The sequence below is a fragment of the Orbicella faveolata genome, unplaced genomic scaffold (genome assembly GCF_042242905.1).
Source record: "Orbicella faveolata isolate gen_17 unplaced genomic scaffold, um_ofav_v1 contig_12, whole genome shotgun sequence".
NCBI classification, from domain to species: Eukaryota; Metazoa; Cnidaria; class Anthozoa; order Scleractinia; family Merulinidae; genus Orbicella; species Orbicella faveolata.
In genome coordinates, this window is record NW_028301539.1 from 34101156 (window position 1) to 34110814 (window position 9659).

At 37.3% G+C, this 9659-nt stretch overlaps 1 long non-coding RNA gene across 1 annotated transcript; it reads left to right on the forward strand.

Annotated features, from left to right (window-relative positions):
- Positions 1 to 4385: 4385 nt before the first annotated feature.
- On the forward strand, positions 4386 to 7318 carry LOC149117608 (uncharacterized). Its single transcript, XR_016204192.1, has 3 exons — positions 4386 to 4595; positions 6131 to 6373; positions 6557 to 7318. It is a non-coding gene; the product is annotated as an uncharacterized LOC149117608 (long non-coding RNA).
- The last annotated feature ends 2341 nt before the right edge of the window (positions 7319 to 9659 follow it).

A 9659-nucleotide genomic window follows, 5' to 3' on the forward strand; every position in this document is an offset into this window, starting at 1 on the left:
CAAAATAATGTTAATTAAGTACATGTACATTCAACAACTACTGTTAAGGTTATGTTTGTGTTAGCTGACAAATCAGTATGTTCATGTTTTTGAAATTGAATAAACCATGATGTTTGAATATTGTCTCACCATTTTGTTGTGTCACTTAGGATTTACAGACAGTGTCAAAACCAGAAACACAACTCACCATCTGACTCTTGAAGACATTTTTAGTTATAGAAATTTGCAACCAAACCAAATATAAACCACTACCACATTATTGACTCTATTTTGGTAATCACATGTCAGTAGTACTGTAATGCTGTTGTGTAAGTCTGTCCAGATAACTAACTGTATATTGCACTGATAGAAGACTGCTGAACTAGGTTTCTGGTAGAGAAGGCAGATCTTGATTCAGGTAGTTTTTATACTACAGACACATAAAAACTTGGCCACACATCTTCACTGTCTCTTATTATGTGTCTCATGGTTCATCTACATGGTTACATGTACATGTCCATACAATAACAACTTCCACTGAAATGATGGACAGGGATCCTTAAAGTATCTTTTTTACATCTCTGAATTTTTCCTGTTACTTGAGCTTCACCTTCATACACCTTCATTCACTATCATTCATCCTCATTCACCTTCATTCACCATCATTGACCTCCATTCACCTTCATCCACCTTCATACACCTTTATACACCATCATTCACCTTCATTTACCTTCATACACCATCATTCACCCTCATTCATCCTCAATCACCTTAATTCACCATCATTCACCTTCATACTCCATCACCCTTATTCACCCTCATTCACCCTCATGCACCTTCCTACACCACTATTCACCCTCATTCACCTTCATACACCTTCATTCACCATCATCCAACCTCATTCACCCTCATGCACCTTCATACACCATTATTGACCCTCATTCACTTTCATTTACCATCATTCACCTTCATACACCTTCATTCACCATCAGTTACCCTCATGCACCTTCATACACCCTCATTCATCTTCATTCACCCCCCCCCCCCGGGGGGTACTTTGGGAATTTCTGGGTGGGGATGTGCCTCTGGGACCCTGGAACCCTTAGCCTATATCAGAGCTAGTTTAGCTGAATTTTGCTACCCTATACTAGAGTAAACTCCCCAAATCCCCCCATCTATCGACACTATCGAGGCTGATTTGCGTAAATTTAAACTTGCCGATTTGATTTTTTTATATTTTTGAGTGGCAATTCCTGGTTTCCTTAGTCTAGATAAAATCTTCAACCAGCTAGTCAGTTTTGGGAAAAAATGATACTCTATTCTAGACCCAAACGCTCTGACTTATATACCCTATCCTAGAGTAAACTGCTTGAAAACCATACCCTTCACAGTGGCACATACATATATAGCCCATATATGGCAGTGACCCCCCCCCCCGGGATTCACCCCCATTCGCCTTCATACACCTTCATTCACTATCATTCACTATCATTCACCCTCATGCACCATCATTCACTCTCATTCACCGTCATTCACCTTCATTAGTACATTAATGCAAAGAATGTTGTAATACATTTGCAAACTTCTGTAACGTTTACACTGTAGCCCAAGAGAATGCAGTGGGAATGTTTTATGAGAACTACATATTGAGCTGAGTCACCCACCCCTGTAAGAAGGCCAGCTGTATCACGAACAAATGCACTTATGTCCAGGATTGAGTGTACTTACAAAATTAATAATATACATGAAAAAATTAAACGATTCTGATTGGCTGAGAGCAGTGCGGTTCAAGTGTAACACCAGTGCAAAAAGTGTAACACCAGTGCAAATTACACATCGTGATTTTGGAATATGATTGACTGAAAGACAATAGAATTGTTGTTTACAGTCTATCGAACTTTATCTCTGGCAGTCTTTGTTAACCTTTCCTTTGTGTACTTTTGCAGTGAAAAAGTTGGTTCACGGTGTCAAATGAACAGGATAAACCTTCAGATACGGAATGTACAGGAAACCTGAAAAATAAGAGTTTAATAAGATAGAAAAACACCAAGGACATAATGATAAACTATAAAGGAACAAGGATGGCTAAGGATAGAGACGATTAACACGGATTGCAAACATCGAATTTGAAAAATTGAGGCTAAACTTTTCAATATGCGCAAACCGTGACTGAGCTCCAATAAATAAGCTTAAATTTGTCTATTTCCGTAAAAAAAATCACGAGAAATTATGAGACCTAAAGAAAATGTTAAAAAGAAACCGAACAAATGGCAAGCTAGATTTAAATTCTACAAAGAAACTGAATTCTAGATATAGAAGCGCTAAATTAAGCTTACACTATACCTTCGGGTCGGCAATTTTCTTCAAATTTGGCTTTTTGGGTCAAAGTAGTGGTCGAAGATTAATCTTGAATTTCTGAAAAAAAAATTGAAAAAGGCTAAATATTGGCGGAGAAATGGCGGTTTTTCGTTTTCGCCGGAAGTAAAAGTTTACCTCTTGATTGACAGCCCTATGGCGCGATTTTCACGGGAATTACCTGTACGGATGTCTTCTCAGTTGATAAGCCTTGTTGTTCCGACTACCAAGCATTCTTGGTATTAGGTGTAACTCTATTAAGTTAGAAGTAAACATGGACCACGTTAAAAACATAAACCAGTTCGAAAAAGCGAAAACAGCGAAGAACGAATGAAAATACATCAATGAGTGAAGAAGCAAAAGTTCGCCTCGCGGATGAAGCTATAGCTATCGTATAAAAAAATTCGTGGTAAGAGAAAAGAAAGGTTCTGTAAAAATTTTGGAACTTGACAGCAATAACAGGGATGTTGACAGAGACTCTTCTGATGAGTCCGATATCGACGAATCGTCGGACTCCATGAGACCATTTGAAATATTATCCATGCAAAGTTGACCACAAACGGTTGCTCCACAGTGCTTTCTTTTGTTTGTTTTCTTCGCCCAGCCACTCTAGCGTTGGTATCCTCTCTAGTCTTCCCATTTTGCCAGACCAGCTTCAAGAGAAACCGAGCTACAGAAAAATTATTTCTCCTCGTTCGGCCTTTTTCGGCGCCTTGAGCGCATTGCGAAACACAAGGGTATTTTGGAGATTCGCGCGCAGATTTCACCAGGAGGTTAACGGTAGCAAACTTTCCCTGCACTGATTGGCTCAATTATCTGAGAACCCAGTTGAAGGCGTTTGTGGGCGGAGTTTGTTTGCGAAGCAGAAGATTTTTCTTAGCGCTGTTTTCTCGAATAAATTTTTTCGCTTGAAGCCGGCACTTTAAAGAGTTATAACTCAAAGGGAATTTGTTCAATTGCCCTCAAATTTATACAGTAGCTAGTTTAACATATAAACTACAAAAAACTGTCTGCGAATTGCAAATTTCGAAATACTTTTTCTTCGAGAGCGATTTTTGTACGATCACTCCACATTTTTTTAATCCTATTTCGAAAATGTTCCGTAACTTTTTACTGCAAATGAGTATGCCAAAACGCAGATACGTTTTTAAGCGCTTTGGGTCCTGAAAACCAGGAAAAAATTAAATTGGTGAAAAACAAAGTTCGCTTTGACTTGTAGCTTTCGAAGGTGATTCGGGCGCTCGCAGTTAGTGGTCGTGAAAAATTGAACAATTCATTTTATTTTAAAATTCTTGGTATAGTCTGATAGCCAGCTCTATAAGCTTTAATTTGATATAGGGGTTTAGGTATCTACAGCTTAAACTGCACGCGCTACATCGCTTGCACGCGAGACACCCCTGAAGGTATACGGTAACCTTAAAATACCGTAGTGCAGCACGTTCTTTCCAGCGAACTTCGTCAGCAGGAATTTTTACGGTCAAAATTTAAAATGTTGGTTGTATCGACGGTTAGATCTTCATGCGATTGCGTAAGCTTATTCATTGTCAGAGAAAAGTTTTTCTTCCAAAGATATTTTCCAAAGACGTGAAAAAGAGGTAAGAAAACTGAATATGTGTCATAATTTGCGCGCGCATAAATTTCGTCATTATTTAAGTTGAATTATGACGCAGCTGTAATTACTTAGCTGGACCAAAAGTACGTTTTACGACGCTTCACCGTGGTATTCTTGTCTGTGAGATTTTTGGACAGTTAGAGGCCAATTTCGATTTATTAAATGTCTTACTTAGCTCCGAGGCTTAGGGGAATAAAACAAAAGAGACCGCCTCGGGTCTAAGGGATGAATAATCAACTTCTTTTTTTATTATTCCGTTAAGCCTCGCGGAGCCAAGTTAGAATTTTAATATATCAAAATTGGCCTATTAAGTACAAACATAGCATATTCGGATCAAAATTCCTTTCAGGTACATGTTTTTCTCCCAAGTTGCTCATTTTTTACAATTCAAAGCACACAATCTAAACGTGGGATGCATTTCTTTTGTTCAAAGCATATTTCTCGTGGCTGTAATGAATTTTAATGTGGGTATATATAAAGAAGTGTAGAATGACACACCCATTTTAGCGTCGGTCGCCGTTGCATTGAAGGCAAGGGCGAACACATCTTAGTCGCTGTGCTCCCTTCAGGCAAGTCCATATTTTCTTTATTTATCGCCGTTGAATTGAAGGCAAGGGCGAAGACATCTTAGTCGATGTGCTTCCTTCAGGTAAATCCACATTTTCTCTAGCTAGTTACGTGTCCTAGCTGTTTCCCTCGTCTTTCAATGTGATCATTTAATGGTATAATAAAACTTTCCTCAATGCTGTGAAAGATTCGAGGTGCATGTGTTTTTCCTTGACACCGAAGACTGTATTTAGGCGAAGTTGAAAAACCGAATAGCAAACATTTCTCTTGTGAGTAACTGAATGATTATTTTTAATAAAATGTTTGTTTGCAGCTTGATGATCTGCTTGGTTTGCCGTTTGACTTTGTCATTCGCAATTTGTTTCGTCACCTCGGAGCGCTACCATGTACACTCTTTTTAACTGTGATAAAAACAGAAAATTCCAACCGCCTTTCCCTTTGCTCTGATACGAAGAGAACAATTATGTAGTTATATCAAAACCTAAAACTAATCTTCAGTTCGTTCCCACTGCAGTGCACCACTTTGTTGGTAGTCGTTTAAAAGTGTTTTTCCACATTTTGAGGGAGTTTTGTTAAGTGCAAGGCCGATAGACGTCCGTTAACTGATACTAATATTCAATCAAGTCAGTTTTGCTTGAGTTAACACGCGAAAAACTTAACCATGGCATTCCTGTTTTTTCACAAGAATTGACCAAAGGCAGCAAAGTTGTATCCAAAGGAATTGAATTGGAGTGACAGGCGTCATTCACCAATTCAAATGAAGTGTAGCACGACCAGCTATGGACGCCTGGCAAGTTTCATGTTGACGACAACTCCGTCGAAGTTCAGATAAGTGAATCACAGTTGTCGCTAGATTTCATTTAATGTAATCCTTTGAAGCTTTGCAGCTAAGTCCAGTTTAGGGGCATTCAGACGTAACATTAGAACCGGTTTGCAATTTAATAAAGAATGTGATCGATTTCAGAATGAGTGCCTGTCGCTGGTAATTTTGTATCCCTTGGTGCTGAATGTTTCGTAATTTTAATGGACGAGTCTCGTGTTTGGACGTATTTTTGCTTAAAATTAACCCACAGACAAAAGTGACACGTATTATTTATTTCGCACTATTAAATTAAAACATTTTTCATTTATCTTACAAATACAGGAAATCGAGTACCGAGTCTAAGATCTTACGATTTGGTGGCACTAAAGTTTTAATGTTTTTTTTTTTTTTTTTTTTTTTTTTTTTACATAATCCATTCGTAGAATGCTTCAGTTTATCGTCCTGCGATCGTGTTTTCCTGTTTAAAAAAAGACTTTTTTGAAATCCATAGCATGAATCTAAGAACTTCTACCTTATTGACTACACTGGCAAATTCGTTTATTGATTCTAAAAAAGAGAAATTTTAACTGAGCTGAAGCTAACTGACGAGCCTATAGGCGTAGTTCAATGAGGAAAATGAGCAAAAAATAGCAAAATTCTCAGCGCAGGAAAAGATTTGCAAGCTCGTTAGGCTAGCTATATTCGCCAACATGAGAGCAATTGGCTTTTGAAACAAAGAGCTGTTTGTTTCAAAACAATTGACGTGAATGTCTGCAAGCAGTGAATATTGCTCTTTATCTCTGATCCGTTGACAGAAAAACTTATTGCCAGAATGTTGTCAAGGAAATCAAACGGAGATGAATCCGATGCATTGACCACACACTTCCCAAGGTTGCCTAGAGATGGACGCCAACTGGCAACAGCAAACCTGGTTGGCCAAAAACCACCTGGCGCCTGCCATGAGCTCAATGAGGAACAACATATTGTACAAAATAGAGATTTAGATGGATTGTGGCTGCCTTGTGTCCCACAGAGAACGAAGAGGATTAATTAAAAAAGTAAGTAAATCTCGTTATAATCTCGTTTTAATTTGTGACGGCCATTTATTATGGTTCAACTTTCTGACCACAACATGCGAACAAGTTTTTGGGGTGAGCAAGTCATCTGTCCATGAAATAATCATAAGTAAACCTAGGTGATTAAATAACTAAAGTTGCTGCCGTTTGCTCTGCTATCTCCAGGATGACCAAAGATGTGTTAAAGGACAGTTCACGAGTTTCTGGATTTATTCATCAACCTTAATTAATTGAATTTCATCAACGTTAACTGAATTTTGGATGGCAGTGTGCAGAGCTTCACTTCTGGCGTACGATCGGTGACTATTGGAAAGACATCTCAGCTCAGATAAGTGGATAATGGTTTTCCTTTCTTTACACTCCAAGAGTGTTAAAAATCGTGATTCTGATTGTAAAATTGATAGATTTTCAAGTTTCGTACCATTGCTGCATGTAAGCGCACGGCTGTCTTGTTGTCCAGAAAATGCCATAATTTATATCTGTACAATACACGTGCACTGCATTATGTTAGATAATAATTATTATAATGAGACTGCCGTCTGTTTGGAAGGACTTTGGGTCGAACTTTTGTTGGCTCAGATCATTTTCGCGTGGGGGTGGAGCTATTATGTGAAGGAACATCTTGCACTTTTCATTTACGTTCTTGGAATTAAGCGTCTGAAAACGTTTAGGTCAAGAGGAGAATACCACGACGTAAATAGTCATAAAAAAGATTCTTTAATAATCATTAAATCCAATTTTAATAGCTAGCTTATAATATAACCAAGTTAGAAAGCATTATCCTTGATTCTTAGAAGCGCGAACAATACAACCCATCTTGGATTCCAAGGGAATTCTATTTCATTTTTTAAGAAAATGCTAAAATTCGAAAACACATCAAAACACTACTGTTTTCTGAAAATTTACATAGTTATCAATTGTATCTAACACTGCTATGAATTTATTAGTTGACAAGGTAGTGTTGATTAAATATTCTTTTTTCTGTCTCTCTCGCTCCAGGCGGCTGATATATCACTGTTGACAGAAAGCGGTAGCCATCTTGGATCGCAATGTACTGTTGGACTCTGGCACAAGTTGACTAATGGAAACATCAAATCTCAGATAAGTACTTTATTTCTACTCTCGTTAACTTTTGACAGTTTCAGTGTAAGAATTATGAAAATCTCAGAAACTAATTAACTAGAAGATATTGTCTTGATGAAGAACCAAATTCTTAGAATTAATATTGACAACAATATGAGAAATCAGTAACAAGAATACACATTTTGAGCATGGGATGTACTAAAGAGTTACCACTTTGAAAAACTAAATTCTCAGAGTTAACATTTAAAACAATATGAGAAAACCAGTAATGAGAATATACATTTTGAGCATGGGATGTGTTAAACGTTACCACTCAGTTCGTTATGCTGAAGGTCAACCTGAAACTATCGAATATTATTTCTCGTAATTTTTGTTTTTTTTTTTTCAAGGCATTGATAAAGACCATCACAAAAGTTGCGGAAATTTAGATAAGAGAAAAAAGTATTTTGCTAAATTGAGAACAATGGTGGTTTCTTTTCGAGAAAAATTTAAATGAAGAGGAAGGGGTAGGAAGTAATTAATACATGGCCGCGGCTTATCAATAAAATCATCTCGTAAATGCTCACTAGTTTTCCCATTGAGCCGAGATGAATGATACATCGAACTGTCGTTTTGCATGTGTACATCCTTTGCATTTGAGTAGTATTCTCTAGAATATAAAGTGAAGTACCTCAATTGAAAGTTTTTAATCTTCCAGTTCGTCACTTCTCATACATTGCAAACTCCATGTCAGAGTGCTGTTTGTACAGCCGCATAACTCTTGACGGTATCACATTGAGCCAAATTAAAAGTAAGATTGCTCTAAAAAGGACTTCTTCTGTTTTTTCGTTTGTTTGTTTGTTTGTTTGTTTTTGTCGAGTAAAGAACGATTTTAAATCTTGAAAAAAATCTTGGAAAGGCACAGCTAGTCAGATAGCCGGACTACAATAGATCGTTTTCACCGTCGTGCAATAGAAAAAAAGAACAAGAAAATTCGATCTTATTGAAGATAAGTAAAGAACACTTCTCTCCAGGTTTTAGGTCTATGCGCTATCCCAAACTTCAGTTATTTGCCTAAATGTTTTGCACAAATTTACAGAACTTCAGTATGGTGACGCCATATTGGTGTACCTCCGTGGTACACCAATTGGGGAATCTTTGTTTACAATATTTGCCCCATAAGTGATACAGTTTCTGATGGAAATTCTGAATATTGAAAGGGCATAGCACGATCAACTGTGTCAAGGAATTTGAGCTCGATGTATTGAATAATTTTTGAGCGACGCGGGTTTAAAAAACTCAAAATTTAACAAAGAATGTAAAAGCTCATTGGGGCGTTTGCCACCCAGAAATTTGGCAGTTTTTGAAGGCCAATTTCTCCTCGAATATTTCAGCCAAAGAGCCAAAAGTTTCACCAATTACTAAGTTTCACAAGCTCTTTAAATTGTTGTAGTCAATTCGTGTCTAGCGTGATACCTTCTCCGTGCAAAGTAGTATGTCAATGAGGAAAAATGTAAAAAATGACCTCAGCAAAGATTCGCCAATATGGCAGCCGGAAAATAGTGTGACAATCTGGATCTTGGTTATCCAGGCCACTGATTGCCTATTCTGCACAAACCAACATATTAACACTTAACTGCTACTTTTATTTCACGAAGGGCTAAAAATCATGAGATAAGTACATATCTTTCGACAACGCGATGTCCCGCACTGTCATAACTCTAAAATTCAAAATGCACTTGTTTCAAAACGAAGGACACCATTGCGCTGAAATGTTGTCAAGATGTATAATTTTCGCATCTCTTTTGCCTGATGAGGGTAGAAACTCTGGTGGCTCTTTACGTTTGGATTTAAAAGCTTGATGACGTCACGTGAAAACGTTCCACTGAATTGAGCATAGAATAATTTAAGTCGCCTTATTCAGATCTAATCATTAATTAGAGTATCTAAGTATCTTGCAGTCCTTTCCGCATTTTCTAAAAGGTTAAGATATAAATAGTTGTTTGAAATAACACCGAAAACCATTTCCCATGGAAACGTGGGAAAATAAGTTTCAAAGTTCAGGGAAATTGTGCAAACAAAGGTAAACTTTCATCATCAGTTTCATTTCACCAGTAATTTCAAGTATTTCATATGAACTTCAAAATCTGTTTCAGTCGACATTTGGTGTTATTAGAAATAATTTCCTTTGAGAAGATATTTAAAA